Source organism: Dermacentor andersoni, chromosome 4, assembly GCF_023375885.2.
Source record: "Dermacentor andersoni chromosome 4, qqDerAnde1_hic_scaffold, whole genome shotgun sequence".
NCBI lineage: Eukaryota > Metazoa > Arthropoda > Arachnida > Ixodida > Ixodidae > Dermacentor > Dermacentor andersoni.
The window spans coordinates 191,786,202-191,807,869 of record NC_092817.1 but is presented as its reverse complement, the minus strand read 5'-3'; positions in this window follow the sequence as shown (position 1 = coordinate 191,807,869).

The following is a 21,668-nucleotide window of genomic DNA, read 5'->3' as shown; positions in this document are numbered from 1 at the left end:
AACGAAGTTACAACCGACTTCTATTGCATACTCCTTAATGATGCCCATAAGATTTTCGTTCATTGCTTCAACACTAAGGTTCTCTTCCCGAGTTAAAGCCCTATACCTCTTCTGTAGCTTGATCCGAAATTCCTCTATTTTCCCTCTTACCGCTAACTCATTGACCAGCTTCTTATGTACCAGTTTTTTCCATTCCCTCCTCAAGTCTAGGCTAATTCGAGATCTTACCATCCTATGGTCACTGCAGCGCACCTTGCCGAGCACATACACATCTTGTATGATGCCAGGGTTAGCACAGGGTATGAGGTCTAAGTCATTTTTAGTCTCGCCATTAGGGCTCCTCCACGTCCACTTTCGGTTATCCCGCTTGCGGAAGAAGGTATTCATTGTCCGCAAATTATTCCGTTCTGCAAACTCTACTAATAACTCTTCCCTACTATTCCTAGAACCTTTGCCATATCCCCCAATGACTTTTCGCCAGCCTGCTTCTTGCCTACCCTGGCATTGAAGTCGCCCATCAGTATAGTGTATTTTGTTTTGACTTTACCTAGCTCGATTCCACGTCTTCATAGAAGCTTTCGACTTCCTGGTTATCATGACTAGATGTAGGGGTGTAGACCTGTATGACCTTTATTTTGTACTTATTAAGTTTCACAACAAGACCTGCGACCCTCTTGTTAATGCTATACAATTCCTGTATGTTACCAGCTATATCCTTACTAAACAGGAATCCGACTCCTAGTTCTCGTCTCTCCGCTAAGCCCTGGTGGCACAGCATGTGCCCGCTTTTTAGCACTGTATGTGCTTCATTTGTCCTCCCAACCTCACTGAGCTCTATTATATCCCATTTAATGCCCGCTAATTCCTCCAATAGCATTGTTAGACTCTCCTCACTAGAAAATGTTCTAGCGTTAAACATTGCCAGGTTCAGATTCCAATGGCGGCCTGTCCAGATCCAGAGATTCTTAGCACGCTCTGCTGCATCACAGGTCTGACCGCCGCAATGGTCAGTTGCTTAGTAGCTGCTGGGGACTGAGGGCCGAGGTTTGATTGTTCTATTCATACAGAAGGTCAAGGACTGGCCAAGTATTGGCCAAGTACTGCACCAAGGTGGTCAATCCTGCTCTGGTGAGGGAGTGCATTACCGGTTCTGGTCACCGGGGTCAGGCCACCAGGCCTGTTTATACAGCTGTATCAACATGTGGATTTTTTTTATCCAGTGGAAAATTGCGTGGCACCGGGATTTGAACCACAGTCCCTTTGCACGTGAGGCAGATGCTCTACCTCTACGCTATCACATCGGGGCGCAAGTAGTAAGTAATTATACAGAAAGCGTTTTATTTACTGTAATTGGAGGATTGGAGCAGATTAGTTCGACCACTCAAGGAGTGGGAATGGTTCAACTGTCAGAACCCCAACAAAAGGACTGGAATCACATAAACCACAACTCTGAAGGAATGAAGTGGGAATAGAATGGAGCGCCCCACTCTGCAATTCTGCACCATGCCGATATATCCTGTTCTTGGGCAATGCCAGCGCAGCTCTAGAACCACAAAGACGACCGCACTACCAGGGCGAAACACATCGAAGGCCCGTCAGCTGCTGCATGAGCACGTGCTGCCAACAAGCAATCCTGCACAACATATTATATATATATATATATATATATATATATATATATATATATATATATATATATATATATATATATATATATATATATATATATATACACACGCGCAGTGCACAGACTGGTACCCTAGGTAGGGGCTAGGACTCGCAAAAACTATAGTGTTCTCCACAAATGTGACGAGTACCAGGCCACCAAACTCCTTGCCCTGTGCACGTTGCTGTCTATCTTCATGAGCCTAGATCCTGATGCAACCACTGGTGCCACACTGCTATTTTCAAAGGCCACCACTAGGTGAAGCGCCAGGGACCGCCCAGGCCAGGGGACATCGGCTTGGTCCGATACACATACGACAGTAAACTTCGAATTGACAGGACTACGAATTGGATTAGTAAATTCTTAACTACCCGGTACCAATCTGTAACTACTAATTAACTTTCTTCGCGATCGCTAGTAAGATCTGGTGTGCCACAAAGCTCTGTATTGGGACCAATTTTATTCCACCACAAACATGGCTCCACACAATAATTTTGTTTGAAAACATATGTGAGTGCATATGCTTGTATTGGACAGCGAGAATAATTAAGAGTCAGTAAGCAATGTCAAATACATGCAATCTGGCTTACAAAACAAAAGGAACTGGTCACTATTTAGTAATAGTTTTCCTTTGTGTGAAACAACTACACCCTTGAAAAGTTCCTCATTTTCTCTTCAACATGGCGATGTGTCGCCTCGCGCGCGATCTGGATTGGATACCCGACCTAGGTTACATGCTCTACGCAGACGACATCACGCTGTGGACGAGCAGAGGTTCACTAGGGGATAAGGAATATACGCTCCAAAGTGCAGTATTAGCAGTGGAGAAATTTTCTAGACGGAGTGGCCTGAAGTGCGCACCCGAAAAATCTGAGGTTATCCGGATACACGCGAAAGGCTACAAATCCAGAGGATCGATTAACATCGTGGTTGAGGGCCAATCAGTCCGAGAGGTACCACGATGCGAGTCCTGGGTTTGTGGCTTCAGAGCGACGGGAGAGCAGTACAGACACTCAAGACCCACAAATCCACAGCCAACAACATAGCCCAAATGATACCCTAAGGCTCGTACAGGCTTTAGTGGTTAGCCGAATAACGTATGGCTAACCGTACCAAATTCTGAACAGGGAGGAGGAAAAGCAGGCTAACACAATAATCCGAACCGCTTTCAAAGCTGCTCTGGGCCTGCCTAAATGTACTTCAACATGTTAGCTTTGGGAGTGCACAATACTTTCGACGAACTGAGGCAGGCCACCCTGATGCGACAGAGGGAGCGCCTCAGCTTCACAAAAACTGGTAGGGCAATATTGGCTAGACTCAATATCCCAGCATACCCCATTTATCTCACAGAGCAGGCCGTACCTCTCCCTCCTTCGATGAGATCCAAAATTACAGTAGCCCCGATTCCAAAGAATATGCATCCAGAGTACAACAAAGAAAGGCGCAAAGCACACACACAACACATTCAATCAGCCTACTCTAATAACCATAGGTACAACACGTACTACACAGATGCAGCTCTGTATGCAGAGGCGACCGGGCAGCGCTACCAAAGGAGGTACGCCCTGGCAGTCGTGAACGCTATCAGCCAACAGCATATTACCGCGTCGGCCACGGCGGGATCCCCCACCTCGGCTGAAATATTAGCAGTGGCGATCGCAATCGCTCACGCGGAGCGTTCGCAAAGGGACTCGGTCGTGGTCACGGACTCCCAGGAGACATGTCGCATGTTTATCAAGGGGCACGTGACTGCGGCTAGCCTCGCGATAATCCCGAAATCTTTCAACCACCATCATCGCCTACTCTGGTGCCCGGGCCACGCCGGGGTACAGGGGAACGAAAAGGCTAACGCGTTAGCTCGAGGGTTCACTAACCGAGCGACGGCGTCCTCTTCTAACCCCAACCACCCGCACTACCCCTCACAAAATTCCACCAATTTAAATGCCAAAGACATCCTTGCTGATCAGCGTGGAGTCCGAAGAAAATACCCGCCGCCTCACCCACAACTTAACGGGGAAGAGGCCGCTGATTGGCGTAAAATACAGACCGGGGTGTTCCCCCCATTTAAAGTTGCTAAACGCCATGTATCCCACTCGTTATAGGGCCAACTGTCCTTGGTGCGGTGGCATACCTACCCTAATACACATAACCTGGGAGTGCACTAAGCACCCTCATAGGCCAAATACCAGTAGGACAATGGAGCAGTGGGAGGCACAGCTCGCCAGCTCCAACCTGGCAGGACAAAAGTCCTTAATTAGCCAGGTCAAGCAGGCGGCAGAGGCCAGTGGGGCCCTGGACTGAGAGGCTCCGACCACCCCTCCTTCATATCTTTACAATTTCAATAAAGTTTCTCTCTCTCTCTCTCCTCATTCTACAAAGGTTTATATAGTGAAATATAGAAATATTTGGATGTATTTGAGTTATCACCTGGCCCAAGGAACTTCTAGTGGCAGCCTGTCTCGATCTCGCAATTCCTGGCACTGCCCAATATACAGCAAGCTTGACTGCTGCAGTGGTCAAGTGCTCTGCAGCTGTAGGAAACCGAGGGATAAGGGTTGATTGCACAATTTATGGCATTTCCAAATATTTAACTTAGTACCATCTCTATACTATGTCGACACTATGCCACTAGACCATTGCTGTGCTGCAGTCATCATAATATTAATTACTCATCGTATACACAAGCTAGACAACTGTTTAGGCAAAATTTTAAACTGCGCGAGGAAGACAGAACGTGAACTGAAACATAGACACACACAAAGCACAGGCTTCCAACTGGTTTTATTTTGTGAAAGCAAAGAATATATAAGGTACTTCAATATAGCAAAACAAGGAGCAATTGCAAATAATTTGTGCACGAGGTATTGACGAAAAATATCAAGGCCATGTATGCATTAAGAGTGCAGGAGAGTCTTAATGTGCCCATCTAAGACTTCAGTTCTTTCCTTGAGAATCTCCTCTTGCAGTGCAGGAGCTGCGACAGCAAAAGCTGCCTGCCTTATGAGGAACAAAATAAATTCCTTTCGAAGGCAAACTCAAGAACAGAAAGAGAAGTCATCAATGCATCCACATCGCTAAAAGGTGTGACAACGAAGTTAGCTCACCTTCTTGATCCCTATCAAGGAAAGAAATAGAATTCTTAGATGGGCACATTGGGACTCTACTGCGCTCTTAATGCACAGGTGGCCTTGCTATTTTTTGTCACTTCCTCATGCACAATTTCTTTGCGAATGTTCTTTGTTTTGCCATTTTGAAGAACCTTATAAACTCTCTGCCTTCACCAAACAAAGCCAGTCGGAAGTCTACACTTTGTGCATGCATCTATGTTTTTGTTCATGTCCTGTCTTCCTCGCAGAGTTTAAATTTTGCTGAAGCTACGAGGTGACTAGCCCAAAACATGCCTTACTTCAGTGTACAGCTGGGCTTGTTGGTAAAGCTACACAATGCAGCTCAAGTGTGTGTCTGCTCTTCCGTGTTCTCATGATGTGGCTCAGCCTTGAGTGCATGTGTAGTTTCAATACTGGCTACTATATTTTAACGACTAATACAATTTCTATCTTCAACTTCCAGCCAGGCAGAGTATTTCATACTACATTCTGAACATTGCTGCAGTGTAGCAGGATTTCTGTCTAATGCATTGGCCTCTACCACCAAATGCCTGAGAAATTAAAAAAAAAGTTATGTAGATTCCAAGCACAGTGGGGATTCATGTTACAGGAGGCATACTGCAGGTAAATGGCTACATAGTGTTGGTTCGGGTTCTTCCAAACATTGCAGTGTTGACCAATGTGTTTGTGTATGGTGAGTGATTGCATATATGACACAAGCTTTGTGAGGAGAGTACGAATGCAAAGGCATGGTTTCTTTGCCTCTTTCCTAACACTTTGTGGCTGCTGCTGTTTTGACGAGTGGAAAACTTGGCCTAGGCAGTATGCGCAAATGGGTTTGAGACTTTTAAGACCAATTTCCTTGAGGCAAAGTTTAGCATGGAGTCAGTTTTGTCACAAGGAAGTTATTCCTATTCACACATGCCTGTTTTGTTTTTTGTTTTTTCATTTAGTTTCAGGTCCACCTAAATTATTGCCGTCATGACAGCCGTCACATATTAAATGGTAGCATCAATCTTTGTATTAATCATTCGAGTATTGAAATCTAAAAGTTTGCAGCAGTGTAAAAGGACAGGAGGACAAGAGGAGAGAGGAGAAGAGAGGTTGCAGTGTAACAGAAATAGGCAAGCACTAATTGAGCGACAAGACCACTGGACACACGAAAAGCAGATTTAGCTGAAACACAGCAGCCTGTAAGGAAGAGACGGAACATAATTCTTTGTGAAGCTTAGTCTGCATCAGTTTTATATACCATCGGAGATCATGAACATGCCAGAGGCAAAGCATACTGTTACGGGGATGTTGGGAGTATAGAAAGACTGTATTTACAATATATATACAAGATGAGGCAGAGTAGTTAGGATGGCTGACCACCAACAGCACGCAGCAGCTAGCGTCCTGCGGTCTTCTTCCTCTATTTTTTCATCCTTCCGTAACAGGACCCCCAGGTGGTGAAGCGCCGTCTCAGCTCATGGTAGGCAAAGAATCGCGAGCGAAGTATGGCTTCAGCCGCGAAACATGCACGACGTCAACAGGCGTGAGACTTGAGGATGCATCAAACTGAAGTGGCGAAATCTCGTAATTTACGTTGTTAACTTGACTTAGGACTTCATAAGGCCCTGTGTAGTGAGAGAGAAGCTTCTGGGAGAGGCCAACCCGACGACATGGTGACCAAAGGAGCATCCAAGCACCTGGTGCGAACTTAACATCGCGATGGCATCAGTCATAACTCTTTTGGTATATGCTGCGGGGCTAATAAACGAGATCGGGCGACTTGAGATGCCCTGTGAGCGCGATCGATGACTTCATGAGCATGGTCAGTTGCAACACGTGGCACAGAAGGGATTATGATGTCAAAGGGCAAAGTGGGGTTGCAACCATACAAAAGATAAAAGGTTGAATATCCTGCAGTGTCACGTCGGGACAAGTTATACACAAACGGCAGTAAGGCCAGCGTGGTGTCCCAGTCGCGGTGATCGTTGGATACCTACATCGACAGCATCTCTGACTATTCGGTTGAGACATTCCATAAGACCGTTTCTTTGTGGGTGGTAGGCGGTGGACAGCTTATGCTCAGTGGCACAATAGCGGACGAGGCCGTCGACAACTAGAGACAAGAATGAGCAGCTGCGGTCTGTAATAACTGTCGAGGTGCACCATGGTGGAGAATGACATCGTGGAGGAGAATATCGACGACGTCTGTTGCACAGCTAGTCGGCAACGCCTTTGTTATCACATAGCGTGTCATGTAATCAGTAGCGATGGCAGTCGACTTGTTAGTTCTAGTCGTCGTCGGAAAAGTGCCAGGTAAGGCAAGGCCTAAGCGAGAGAACGGTTCACAGGGAACTTCAACTGGATGGAGTCATCCGACAGGTGGTAGGGGAGGTTTCTTCCGGCACTGACACAATTCGCAAGTTGCGACATAACAGTGCACAAAGCAGTAGAGACCTGGCCAGAAGAACCGGCGTTTTACATGATCGTATGTATGCAAAACTTCAAGGTGTCCTACCGTCGGTGCATCGTGCAGTTGTTCAAGAGCAACAGATTGCAGATGATGAGGACGGCGAAGGAGCAACTAAGGGCCATCAGCGTTCATATTGCGGTGGTAGAGGTTGCCGTTGCGTGGCAAGAACGTGCGGCATGTGCCGTCAGTGCTGTCGGAGTGATTGCACTCCGGCAATGATGGACTGTAAGGACTCGTTGCGTTGTTTTTCGGTGCGCATGTCAGTCATGTCAGTGAAAGCCATCACGCAGGTCACCGGACCTTGCACAGAAGGATCAAGTGGATCCACGGAGTGACGAGAGGCAGTTAGTGTCCTTGTGGAGGCATCCAGTCTTGTAATTGACAATAAATGAAAATTCCTGGAGCCACAAAGCCCAGCCACCAAGCCGTCCTGTCGGGTCCCGGAGGGAAGACAGCCGGCAGAGTGCGTGGTGGTCTGTAACGACCGAAAATGTACGGCCGTACAAATACGGCCGGAACTTGACGACAGCCCAAACTAAAGCGAAGCACTCCCACTCGGTGATGGGGTAATTTCTCTCGGCAGGTGACAGCAGGCGACTGGCGTAAGCTATCGCGCACTCCGTGCCATTGTGTTGTTGATCGAGAACAGCGCCGATGCCATGGCCGCTTGCGCCAGTGTAGACTTCGGTCGGTGCAGATGGATCAAAGTGGGCAAGTATGGGAAGGGTGGTCAGAAACCTGATGAGAGCGGCAAACGCATGAGCCTGCTCCGGGCCCCATGAGAATGGTGTGTTCTTCTTTTTGATCTGTCAAAGGCCGAGCAATGTTGGCAAGGTTTTTGATGAAACGATGAAAGTAAGAACACAGGCCGAAGAAGCAGCGCACCTCAGAAGCAGAATGTGGCACAGGGAAACTGCGTATGGCACGAACTTTTTCCGAATCTGGTTGGACACCGGATGCGTCAATGAGGTGCCCCAACACGGTAATCTGACGGTGCCCAAATTGACACTTCGTGGAGTTGGAGGCCAGCTTTTCAGAAGACCGCAATAATGGCAGTGAGTCGGGTAAGGCAGCTGCCCAACATGGGAGAAAAAACAGCTTCGTCAAGGTAACAAAGACAGGTGGTCCATTTGTAGCATCGCAGAAGAGAGTCCATCACAAGTTCAAATGTCGCAGGAGCATTGCATAGGCAAAAGGGCATGACTTTGAATTGATATAAGCCATCCGGTGTGATGAAGGCTATCTTCTCCAACCATTTCATCAACCGAAATCTGCCAGTAGCTGGATCGAAGATCGATGGACGATAAGTATTTAGCTCTGTGCAAGCAGTCCAAGGCGTCATCGATGCCTGGTAGTGGGTAGACGTCTTTTCGCGTGATCTCATTTAAGTGGCAATAATCGTCGAAAATATGCCAGGCACCATCTTTCTTTTTTCACAGGGACGACAGGCGTAGGGCTGGCTGATGGCTCGATGACCCCTTTGCGGAGCGTTTTGCCCGCCTCTGATTGGATGACTCGACGTTCAGCATGCGATGCACGATAGAGACGCTGACAAATAGGATTTGTGTCTCCAGTGTTTATATGGTAGTGAACAACAGATGTTCAGCCTAAAGGCCTGTTGCCGAAATCAAAGATTCCACTGTACGATTCAAGCAGGAGACGTATGTCCCTGGCCTGTGCAGAGGTGAGGTTAAGTGCAGTCATTTTCGCAAAGTCGTCCGTTAAGGAACCAGAGCTGGGCGCTGCGATTGGCACTAATAAACCACTCTCAGAATTCAGACTCACAATATCAAATTCAGAACCACTAGAAACGCTGTCCAAGAACATGCTGGCCGGAATCACTTGAAGGCACAGGCTCAAATTCAGAAGAGGTAAAACAATGTCATTATTAGTAACCGTGACCGGTTCAAAGCACATCGATGACGGGGCGAAGCACATATTCACCATCAGGAAACTGTGGCTGGGCGGTCAAAGTGACGTAAGTAACTGCTTCGAGTGACAGACGCACATCACGAAGCGAGCACAAGTGCGGTGGGGCGGGGCTCGGAGCATCGGCGAGTTGAGGCAGTTCTAACTGAAGAACGTCGGCCGTGCAATCGAGGAGAGCAGAATGAGTGGATAAAAAGTCAAATCCTAGAATAACGTTGTGAGGGAAGATGTTGCTCACAGTAAAGAGAACAGAAGTAGGGCGGCCAGCTATACTTGCAGTACACATTCCAAGAACCAGCATACCACCGTCAGCCATATGAAGCACTCGGGCAGCTGCTGGGGTGAGGACCTTCTTTAAACGACCACGCAGGCTGGCACTCATCACAGGTATGTGGGCTCCACTGTCGATGAGTGCTTGGATAGCTATACTGTCTATTTTAATGCCAATTACACTTCTCCTTGTGTGCAGAGACAGAGGATTTGCTGCAGCATTAGGCAATGCAGCACCACCTCTGAGGGCTGCATTTCTTAGTTTTATGAACGGGTGCGGCCAAACGCCACAGGGGACGAAAGGCGACGTGGCTGTGGCGAACGCGAAGATGGGCGACATGTTTGCGGTGAACGAGACTGGTGTCCGTGCGGCGATGGTGAGCGACTGTACCACATGTTCCTAGCAGAGTTGGCGCTGTTAGATTCGGCGGTGGGCGAAACATTGCGGGCATTTTCATCACAACGGCTCAGGTTGGTCGGCATGCGAAGTGTTAAGGGCCACGAGTTGTGACAGTATCAGGCGACATGACCAATGCGGCAGCAGGTGAAACATATCGGCTGGTCGTCCGCAGTTCTCTACTCAGTCGGGTTGCGATAACGCGGAGAGAAGCGTCGGGGTGGAGCAAAAATAGTAGAAGGGCGTTTGTTAGCTCTGGGATTGGCAACAGCACAGACAGAACGTAAGCCAATGTTTTCAAGTTCCTGGTGAATGATGGCTTGTAAGAAGGGGACCGAAAATGTTGTAGCATCAGGGATAGGCAAACAGAAATGCAGGCGCCATCGCATCCAGTTCACGTCAACGATTCGCACCACATCCTCCGATGGCTACGCATGCTGCTGTGTGGGTTGATCTTCACACGTTGGCGTTGCAGCAGTAGTGGGAAGTCTGGCGAATGGTTGCAAGACGCATCGGCTTTTGGCGTGCTGGAATTGTTGGCACTCTTTAAAGATAACATCAACTGTAGAGCAGCTTTTGCACATGAGCAGATTAAAGGCGTCGTCAGCAACCCTTAAGCACATGCCCGACCTTCTCAGCTTCTGTCATGTCGTGATCGGGTTTGCTTTACGACAAAGTGCCAGCATGTCTTGGATGTACAAGAGATAGGACTCCGTGGGAGATTGGGTACAGGAGGCCTATTCCTGTTTTGCGTCAATTTTACGGCCGGCTGGTTTGCCAAACAACTCCGTCAACTTCTCTTTGCATTGGTCCCAGCTGGTTAGCTCCTTTTCGTGGTTTTCATACCACACCTTTGCCGTGCCTCTTAGGTAGAACAACAGGTTAACTAGCACACGCGTGGGGTCCCATCTGTTGATTCCACTCACACGTTCGTACATAGCCACCCACTTTTCAACATCGTTGCCATTGGTCCCACAGAAAGTTCCAGGATCCTTGGGTTGCGCAACCACAACCTTGGCTATGCCCGATGACAAGGTACAGCAAGATGCTACTTTACGCCCAGATGTCACCTCTTATGACATTTCAAGGCAGCGAGACTGAGACTGCACTGTATTCAGCGGCACTGACAACCATGATGTAGAGGATTGACTTTCCCCCTATGTACAACACATCAGCAGAATAAGAATGAGGAAATGCCCCACACAGGTGCATGGCACTAAACTGGACGCACTACCTGCTGTATGCAAGAGAGAATGAGGAAGAATGAGCTTCCCGTTACTCCTGAGCACCTACCTACAACTGCTTTTATGGGCACAGCATTGAAGCTGCAATTGAGGTAATGCCTAACACCACATGAAATACAAAGCACACTACGTCAACACAGAGAAACCAAAACAACTGCACACACTTCTCACCGAAATAGACACAACACCTGCTTTGTTGCATCTGAGCTGAAACGGGTGAATCCCAAACTCTGTGTCACATAACATCTGAAAAAATTAGCTGCTACGAGAGAACCAATGAGATTAATCTGGCACGCTATGCATGCATCTTTAGCCTAATGGGTAAAAATTTGGGCTGCTGCACTAAGAACCCAGATTAACGACCCACCATCAGGCACGTTACTAACTATTATTGAGCCTATCTGACTGGATGTACGAAGAAGCCAGGAGACAGCTCATGATAATGCTTTGCATAAGAGACAACGAAGCTGAACCCACGTTTTCTGCCTTGTGCTTGCAATGCTCTACCAAGTGAGCTTCAACGGCAGTTGTCCCAATGTCAATTTTCTTGGATAGCTGCGCATATGTACTAAGCAAAGCAGTGGGAGTGCTAGGCAGCAGCACTCACAGTTATGATGGCAGACGTGTAGTATCCTTTAAAACACCCACATTACAAAGCACATGATCTTAGAAGCTGACAACTGGCTAATAAACACTCGTTTTCTACCATGAGGCCCCAAGGCAGCCGAAATCAAAACATTTGTATCTTATGAGCGAGAAAAATCAGGGGAATCATGCAGCTCAATTTTTTGTTTATAACAAGCATGTGATGGCAACAGACAATGAAGCAACAGTGACTATATAGAAAAATGGGTTAGAGCTGACGACAATCATTGGCAGCTCACACTATAATGCTTTCTCTAGTTTATTGTCGCAAGACATCTGGCAGCAAATGCTCTGGATTCTTCTTCTACTATGTCTTTTGCAACTGAAATTTTAAATGTGTGTAATACTTAATGGCAACTTAGAACACTTAAATGGTTAAGCAACTCCATACCTTAAATTTGTGGACCAGCTTTGTCACCTTTCTAGAACAATAACTCTCTGGTGTCATACATCACTCAAAGCAACTAATTCTCACTCAAACCACTACTTATTAAATCTACCTTTAGATGAGCAGTACCTGCATTAGACGCAGCTGCATACCCTTTTAGCAAATGGATATACATACCATGCTCAGACTGAGCAAACCAAACAAACCAACAGCAACCAGTACTTGTGTCCATTTGTCTTCAACGAGCCAGAGACAGGCCTGGTCTCCATAAACACAATAAATATAAGGTGCAGGCAGAGGAAATAAGCAGAAGCTGTAAAGACAGCAGCAAAGTGAAACAAATTAGACAAGTTTGCAGACAGTCAGCGATCTGGGCCGAGGACAATTCACAACGTTACTGCCACAATTAGAAGCAAATGCTCCTCATGCAACAAGAAAAAACACGTTTTAGCTGTAAACAGAACGACTGCGCGGGGTTGGTTGATATTCTAAACACAGCACATACAACAATTAAAGCAGACACATTACTTGTGTCATCTCTCTTCTTGCTGTTTTTACAATATCGGTCACGGTTGCAGAGCTACGCACATGATCTATGAACGAAAGCAACGGACGTGCATATAAAGTTTCGTGAGCCGATTCATACTCATATATGTTTAATTTTGAAAGTTCCCGTAAAAGTGATAGTAGCAGCAGCAGTAAAGTGGTTTCGTTTACCAGCTCGCTCACAACGTACGCATTGTATGATTTAACTCCACGGCTCGCAAAGGAGCTACTAAGAAGCTTTAAGTGAAGGAAATACGCTTTCGTTATCTCACTGCAACGAATGAAAGCCTCTGACGCCCATACCGCGGTCAGCAGTGAGAAAGGTAATTAAATGCAGCAATGCGCTGCATGGGTAAATAAGAAGGGCATAGCGTAGTCATCCTATAGAGATGGAGAAAAATAGACTTAAGAACGCGATAAACATCATAGGACGACATCCACGCTAGTTGAGTGCATGCATTTCTGGCGCGTGGAAGATGTCGCTGTTTTTTTGTTCATTTTTTTACATCGGTGCAACGCGTAGGAACTGCAGCGTTGAAGGCACGAACGAATAAATTATACTGCGATCACTGCGGGACCTGCGACAACCGTTTCGTGTTCCTTCGAATTTCGAGATCACATCGACCACAGCTCGAATGCGCAACCGGTTTTTTACGTGTCAGCAAGAGAACGGGTAATCGCACAACACTTACCGTAGTTCTAAGTACGTCGCGGTAGCACCAGCAGCTGGGCAACAAATGTCATCAAGCCCTGGCCCACCGCAGTGTCCGCAACTTGAAGCTTCTAAGCATTCGCCAAAAACTAAAAGCGGACCACATCTATACGTACGCGCGCGAACGAGACGCGAGCCATGCCATCTGAGTTCGAGAGTAGTTATTTCATAAAAGCAAAAACAAACAACAATATGACGTCACATCCGGTAAAGCCAACTTGTCCTGCTTTCTCACCTTCTCTCAGCTAACGCATGCGCAGCGACCACGGAGCCCTCGGGGGCGATGTTCAGGTGTGATCGCCGGCTCACCCTCGCACACTTACACTCCCACATGGGCGTTGCGACAATATTATCGCGATGGGGCTCGATACAGAAGCTCACGGCGACGGCGGCACCGACAGCAGAAATGCGCCTGTGAGTGTCCATATAATTGATATCGCAATAATAATCAACGTCGGCAAAGACAATGTGCTAAGTTCACCCCGCATATTTCTTTAAAAATCATGTCATGGGTATCTATAAAATTTCTACCTAACGTTTACCACGCGTGAAATTGTGCGTTTGGAGACAGCTGAAATAGATGGCGCCACTATACTGAGAGATCGAGGCTGGGAATCGCAATGATTGTCCGTCTCATCTCAATCGCGCCTCGTTGTTAGCGCCAGGGTTGCCAGATTTGGCTACTTTGCGCCAAATTGGCTACTTTTTGAGGCTGTTGGCGGGAAAAAAAATGCCTTGGCTACTTGGCTACTTTTTGGGCTACTTTTGAAATAGCTTGACTATTTTCAAAATTGGATAGAAACTTGTGTAGTTCATATTATGTAGCAACATTAGCAAATATTTAGGGCAACGCACGACCACGGCACTTCAAATCTTTTCAAGCTGGTCCATCATCATCGTCAATCTGACTCGCGCGCTTTCATTTAGTGCAAAGGATTTCGCACTAGTGACGTCACAGCGTGTTCCAGCTTCGCGTTGACGTTTCGCATCAAGTCTGCTACGCCGCAGGATTGGAAGCACCGTAGCACGTGAAACGCTTCATGGGGAAGCACGCTCGCTTTGGGCGGTTATTTCGCAAGCAATGGTTGGACGATCCTAAACTAAAAGGTGAGGACGGTTCGTTCTTTACTGTAAAGTAATGAAAGCGTGCTTTTCGATTGTTCACGCTAATCGCTACACATTGCGAATGCCGATAGTGCCAAGTGTTTACGCTGCCTTTGTTCTATTGATTTCAGATTGGATTACGCCACATGACGGAAGTGAGCACTCGGTTAAGTGCAAGTACTGCTCATGTGAAGTTCGGGCTCATTATACAGACTTGGTAAAGCACTCAGAAACGAAAAAACATCGTAAAGCTTTCACACCGAAGGGTCAACAGTCCTTGCGCGACGCAGTCGCGGTGCGCTTGTCGGCCGATGAAGCACAGAAGCGATGTGCCCTCAAGCTCGCTTTGTTCACGGCTTGCCACATGCCAATCAGCTGCGTAGATGAGCTCACTGACATATTAAAAGGCGAACTGCGGCACGACGTCTCGCTACACAGGACAAAGTGCACTTCCTTGTTAACAAAAGTGATCGTTCCATACTTTTTGGACAAGCTGAGGGACGACCTCGCCAACAAACCATTCTCAATCCTAGTCGACGAAACGACTGATGTGCCAGTGAAGAAACTGGTGTGCATCTCAGTCCGCTACTATAGCGACGTGGCCAAGAACATCACAACCACGTTTCTCGATCTCAAAGAGACGGTGGAAGGACGAGCACAGTCAATTCACGACACAGTGAAAGCCGTTTTTCAGGAACATTCTTTAAATGTACGTGACTGCGTTGGCTTGGGTACAGACGGTGCTAGTGTCATGTGCGGCCGAAAGTCTTCACTGTGGAAAAAGATGGAAAGCGAAAATCCTTCACTCACGCTTGTAAAGTGCGTTTGTCACTCCCTTGACCTCGTCGCTGAAAAAGCTATGCAGGAAATGCCTTCGGCCATTGTTTTCATGGTTGAAGAGACTCACAATTACTTCGCGCATAGTAGCTGAAGGCAAGCTGCCTACAGAAGCCTCTACCGCGAAGTCAGCGGGAGTGACGAAGCAAGTGAGCCGCTAAAGCTCCTTTCTCCGTCAGGGACACGATGGCTTGCAATCTCTGACTGCATTGACCGCATATTGTCACAATACGATTCTCTTCAAACTCATTTTACGACTGTATTGGATAGAAGCTACAATGTGCGACTTCTAAAAGAAATGTACGTGGATAAAAGGAACCGGGCCTACCTCACCTTTCTTAGTCCCATTCTTGCGCATATCAAAAAGGTCAACAAGCTTTTTCAGGGACATGATGTTGACCCGCTCGGCGTTTTTGAAGAACTCGACAAACTTCTAAACGGCTCGATGACAAGTATTCTTAAACCATCCATTCTGCGGCAGCACATGGGTAGTCTTGAAGACCTCGACATCATGAGCTTTGACTCAATTTTTCTAAGCTTGGAGGATGCAGATTTAGGGGTAACTTTCTGTGATTACCTTCAGCAAACAAGCTTGGATGCTGCAGAGAAAGGCGCCCTGAAGCGTCGTTGTTTTTCTTTCATTCAGCGTTGTGCTAGTGAACTACAAAAGCGACTGCCAAACGCCACTTCACTGCTTCGGAAGCTGAAGGCCATAAGCCCGAAGTCAGTTCTCGGAACGGATGCCATGAATGTACTACGCAATTTGCCGCCTGGCTTGTTTGTTTGTGGGCAGCTGCAGCTGGAACGGGAGCTACGATATTTACAACACGTGGAAGGGATCAGCGCGTGTGAACCAGTCGTAGACTTCTGGACGAAGATATACAATTACAAAGATCCATCCGGCAGTAACCCTATGGCGCATCTTGCAGAGGGAGCCATGAAGCTGCTTGTCTTGCCAATATCGAACGCAGAAGCCGAGCGAGTTTTCTCAGTGACAACCTTGACCAAAACTGACCTTAGAAACAGAATGTCTGATGATCTGTTAGTCTCAATTCTAAGGATAAAATTTGGACTGCGACTGAGGAACTTGACCAGCTCCAGCTTTGAAATTCCTCCAGAAATGATTTCCAAGATTAATTCGAACATTTACACTTGAACTACAGCTGTAATTCTGGTTTGTGATAACATTATAGTCATGCTGATGCAAGCACTGTTAGCTCTAGTCATTTATACACGTTTAATAATATTTTTTGTATGTTCCTACATGTTTGTATGTATGTTCTAAAAGCAGCCTTAAGTGCTGGCTGTGATGATGTGTTCCGAGTTCCACAATAAATGAAAATGCAACGTTTTTCCATAATGTGGCTACTTTTTTGGCTACATTTCTGTATCTAGCCAAAGTTGGCTACTTTTCTGGCTACTTTCCGAGATTTTTTGGCTACTTTTCACATTTTGGACCTGGCAACCCTGGTTAGCGCCTGCGTAGCTGCACGGCGGAGCAATGTAGTGGCGCCCTTTGAATTTTTGATTCCAATGCATGGACGCTACCGGAATACCGGAATCTTTTTCTCTAGACTATGTCCTAATGACTTGGTGGTCACGCGAGGTCAAAGAAAACTGATCTCTACAGTATAGCATTCGGCATAGTCAGCGTGGCCGGACGCATTCGGCGCGCGTCGGCACGGCTTGTATGGGAATAGAGCATGTCTTATCTCATGCCAAAGCTCATAGACGAGAGTGCATCGGGCGCTAACTTGGCTGGCCGCTAGCGTGCTGCCCTACAGTTCGGTTTCCCTGAATTGAGTGTGCCGATTTTCCGCGTTTGCCAAACAAAAGTTCCGCTGAACCTGTCTCACCATTACTGTCCAGTGCAATGCGCTCAGTATTGAATAAGTATAGCGACACAAGGTATTGCCACCGTCGAAATGAGAAATGTATGAGGCGTGTCCTACAGTGGAATTCGTGTCGCGCGCTTCCCTAACAACACTCAGCGCCATCTTGCGCAGCCGCCGCGAAGCCTACGGGTCGCCTCCGAAAAATATTCGCGCCAGTGCGTACTAACGATGAGAAAGGCGTCATGCAGTGACCGGGCTCCTCTATCGCGCTTCTTTTCAGCGTGTTTTTCTTTGGCATTTCATACACCAGAAAGCTTCAATCTTGACCTTTTTTGAAGCGGCAGCTTACCAGTAATTGAAACGACGAAAGGAGGGAGGCGATTACAATCTCCCCTATTGTGTATTATGAAGAAATTGAAAAAAAAAAGTTTTAGTACGGCTGTGCCACTTTGAATTCGCGGTAGCTGCGTTAAGAAATGCGGGTGGGAAGTCACAGCAGCTGTTCGTTAGGGTGCGGAAGTAATAAAACAAATCTAAATGAACAAACCCAAGCGACAGCCCATACGATGTTATTTGAGACTAGGAAGCCCAAATGCTCATTTTGCCCGAAACACTTGCTTCACGTGAGCAACTGGATGCAACAAAACATTGAGGGCTTGGTATCGGACACTTCAGAGAGCATGCGAAAAGGTATATCAGTGGCTGGATCCCGGACCGAACTGGTATACTGGAGGACTGACTCCGCCAGAGATTAAGAAAGTAAAACTGAGAAGGTTCTGGAGCGAAAAAGCAAGCAAGTGATTGTCATTCCTAATTAATAACTTAACATGCAATATTCTAGGAATGTCGAATGTGGTGTGTATATCCGAGGTGTTTATGCTAAGAAACAGCTACCAGAGGTGCGTCCTTGAGGGTATAAGTAGTAGTCAGACTTGTATTAGGAATACGCGATACGCTCATTATTTTACGCAATGAAGTGGTTAAGAGACACTATAGCAAACTTAACGTCATGCTAAACGGATTAATGCTCGAGAATGACTAAAGCGTCAATAGTAGCGCGAATAAAGCTCCGGTATTGGAGATATTGGGGTAAGTGCAAGACACGATGTCGGATTGCCCGGCAAATTCAAGTACTATACATAGCCCGATGAAGCGGGCACTCCGCATTGTAGTTCTCTAAGTAGTGCACAAAACTCAGTAAGATAGCGATCATGGCATTGCATGTTAAAATCGAAGAAAATATTACTAATCCGTTAGTAGTCAAGTTCCTATTACATTCTTCAAAAATAAAAGAACTTAATGACGTCTCCCGTGACAACGACGAGCGTAATGAAAAAAGTTCATTTTCACTGGACTCTGCGCCGTCTGTGTCATCTCGTTTTAGTAGTTTCGTTATCACGTAGTGCTAAGCTGGTTCTCCTGGCTCGCGAAACTCACACAAACTGCCAGTAGCAGAAAATTCCACATCGGGGTCATGCCCCGGGATGCCCAGAACGACCAAACGCAGCTACAAAGGCAAATCCCACGCTGCCCTGGCTCGACCTCTCCATTGCCGCGCCTTTGCGTTTTGCTCAGTAGGACGTTCGTGAGGGATAGTTGGTACACACTTGATGGTAGGTTAAAACTGCACGAAATAGACGAGGGCAAATGGAAGGAAAGAGTGCAGTCTTTATTTTCTTTCTGAATTGAAAGTTCTTTTATTATAAAAGGAACTGCCCTCGTGTGTCGTGTGTTCTTCCCGCTTGTCCTCTTTTTTTTTTTTGTGCAGTTATAACCTCGTTTCCCGTTTTGCTCAAAAAACCGCATTGGTTTCTGTCGGGTTCCATTTAACTCACCGGCGGTAGTAAAGCGCAGTGATGGCTTATCCAACGTCACTACACCCCGCCCCCGGGCGAGCGATTTGAATTCCTGTAAAGGCACGCAGACACATCATGCGCGAACAAGAAAGAGTAAGATGCTTCAAACGAACTGACAGGATGTTTAGATAAGCGGACTTATCTTTGTCTAAAGCGGGTACACATATTGAAGTTACAGCCAGCCGTTGAGTCGGAGGCACACTACCCAGCATCATCAAAGCTTCACCAATGAGTGGTTACCCAATTTATTAGTTCGAAACTTCCAATTATGGTACAACAGCAGCCCAATAGAAGCAACCACAAAACGCACAATGTCGACCGCCGTATACCCCATTTTGAACCTAAGAGCCTCTACCAATTTACTTGCATGCTCTTTATAGCGTGTAGCATGAGTGTCTCGCCAACGTGGTTTCTAAATAAGTATGATCGGCAACTGCTTCAAGCTTAGGCATTGCAATGAGAGCAGGCGCCACAAAACAACTCACTTTAAGAAGGGCCAACCTCGACATCACCCCACTTTCTTCCTGGATATAATAGTAGCAAACTCTTCCACAGCACAGATTTAGACATGCATTTCTTTTGTATTAAGACGCTAGCCTAAAAGATATGAAGAACGGTTAACTATCTTCACAGCGCAATTTGCATATTGACGTTGCCCTGAACATTATTTTGGTGCGCTTGCAAAACTTGCACTCTATCCAGAACAAGAATGGAGGCTTAATAAAGTGGCGTACGCAAGAAGCGCTATAATACCGTGGCTCCATTGACAGTCCCGGTTCTCACGGGCCGTGGCATACTAAAGCGTATATCAACGACTAAGTTATGAATGTGATTACGTGAAACTGCCTTCTTTCTCGCTCCGTCACCAAGCAATATATCACATGCACATATTAAAGTGTGCATGTCCGCCTCGCAACAGAAAAAGCTTTGGCGGTAAAGCACGTGCAATGGCCGCTGGATAAATAGAAAAAGGTGCGGCCTGCCGGGTGCATCGAAAACTGTCATCCGCCGCGGCGCTACCAGTCGGGATCTGTTGTCCTGGATCGGCATAGAAAATGCGCGAGGAACGCGCTTCGAACGCCGTCGCCCGTGCAAACCGACGCGTCCAGTCCCCGATAGCTAGCGCCGTTCGGCCCAGCCAAGCGGCCGAGAATGCGACTACGGCTGAGACATTCGCTCCCATTGCAGCCTGCCTGACGGGGCAGGCCACACATTTTTTTTTTATCCAGCGGCCGTCCACGTGCAATGAATCGATAAGTGGTGGCACTGGCACTGTCTTGAATACAGCAGCCTTACGCTCTTTGCAAACAATACGTGTGTGTTCACGTGCGTGGAGAGGCACAAGAGCCACCCGGAGCTCCGATCAGGGGCACGTTCGGATAGAATGTTCGAAGCGTTCGTTCAGTTTGCGTTCAGTTTCAACTCATGCAATTGGCCCTTCAGTTTAGCCTCATGGGATTGGCCTAGGCCAAACACGTAAGGCGAAACTGAACGTTAACTGGGCGTTGACTGGACGCGCGTTTCGAACAACGATCTCCGATTGGTCCCCAGGGCTGCAGTTTGACCGGTAATGCCGGCATGCGCGTGAAACCCTTGTTGGGTGCTGCGCGTGTGCGGTACCCGTTACTTTTCAACGCGTAAGTATTTTTGGCGAGCAGCCCAGGTACGTTACGCGAAAAATCATGCAAAAAGTGTAATGCTTTGTATTTGCACAAAAATATGTAATTCGCGAAGTAAACATTTGATCCTTACTACAATGTAATTGTAGATGATTGCTAGCTTTATAAGCGAGAAGTAATTACCCACACCAAAAAGAAAATTAATTTGATCAGAGATAATACCTGTATAGATACCTAGGACTTCATGGAAAATTAATGGGAAGCTTATAACAGGGGTGGGCCAAGTTAAAATTTGAGGGTTGGCCAACTTAAAAATTTGACATGGGCCAGCTTAAATATAGGCGTGGGTCAACTTGAGATTAGGTAGGGGCCCAACATGAAATTTGTGGGTGGGGAGTAGGCCTGCTTAATCTTGGGGATGGGCGAACATAAGTTTAGCGGTGGGCCAAATTTAATTTGGGGGTGGGCCAACTTGAACTTTGTAGGTGGGCCGATTCGAAATTTGTGGATGGGCCTGCTTAAATTTCAGGATTGCCCAGTTTGAAATTTTTTGGTTGTCAAGCTTAAGGTTTGTGGGCGTGCTAACACAAAATTAGAGGTAGGCCAAGTTGAAATTGGGAAGCAGGCCAATTTAAAATTGGGGGTATGTCAACCGAAGTTTGACGGTGGAGTAAGCAAAATTTGGGGGTAGGCTAGCCTAACTATGGGGATGGGCAAACCGAAATTAGGAGTGGGCCAAATTGAAATTTGGGGGTGGGGGCGGTAACTTAAAATTATGGGGTTGGCCAACTTAATTTTGGGGATGGACCAACTTAAACTTTGGAGTGCCCGAACTTCGAATTTTAGGCGGTGGGAGAACACAAATTTCAAGGTGGGTTAACTCGAATTGGGAGGTGAGCGAACTTGAAATCTGAGTTGGCAACCTAAAATATGGCGGTAGGCCAACATAAAATTGGGGCATGAGCAACTTAAATTTGAGAGTGGGCCAACTTAAGCTGGAGAGACTGTCAACTTGAAATTTGAGTTAGGGGTAAATTCAGCCTTGCACT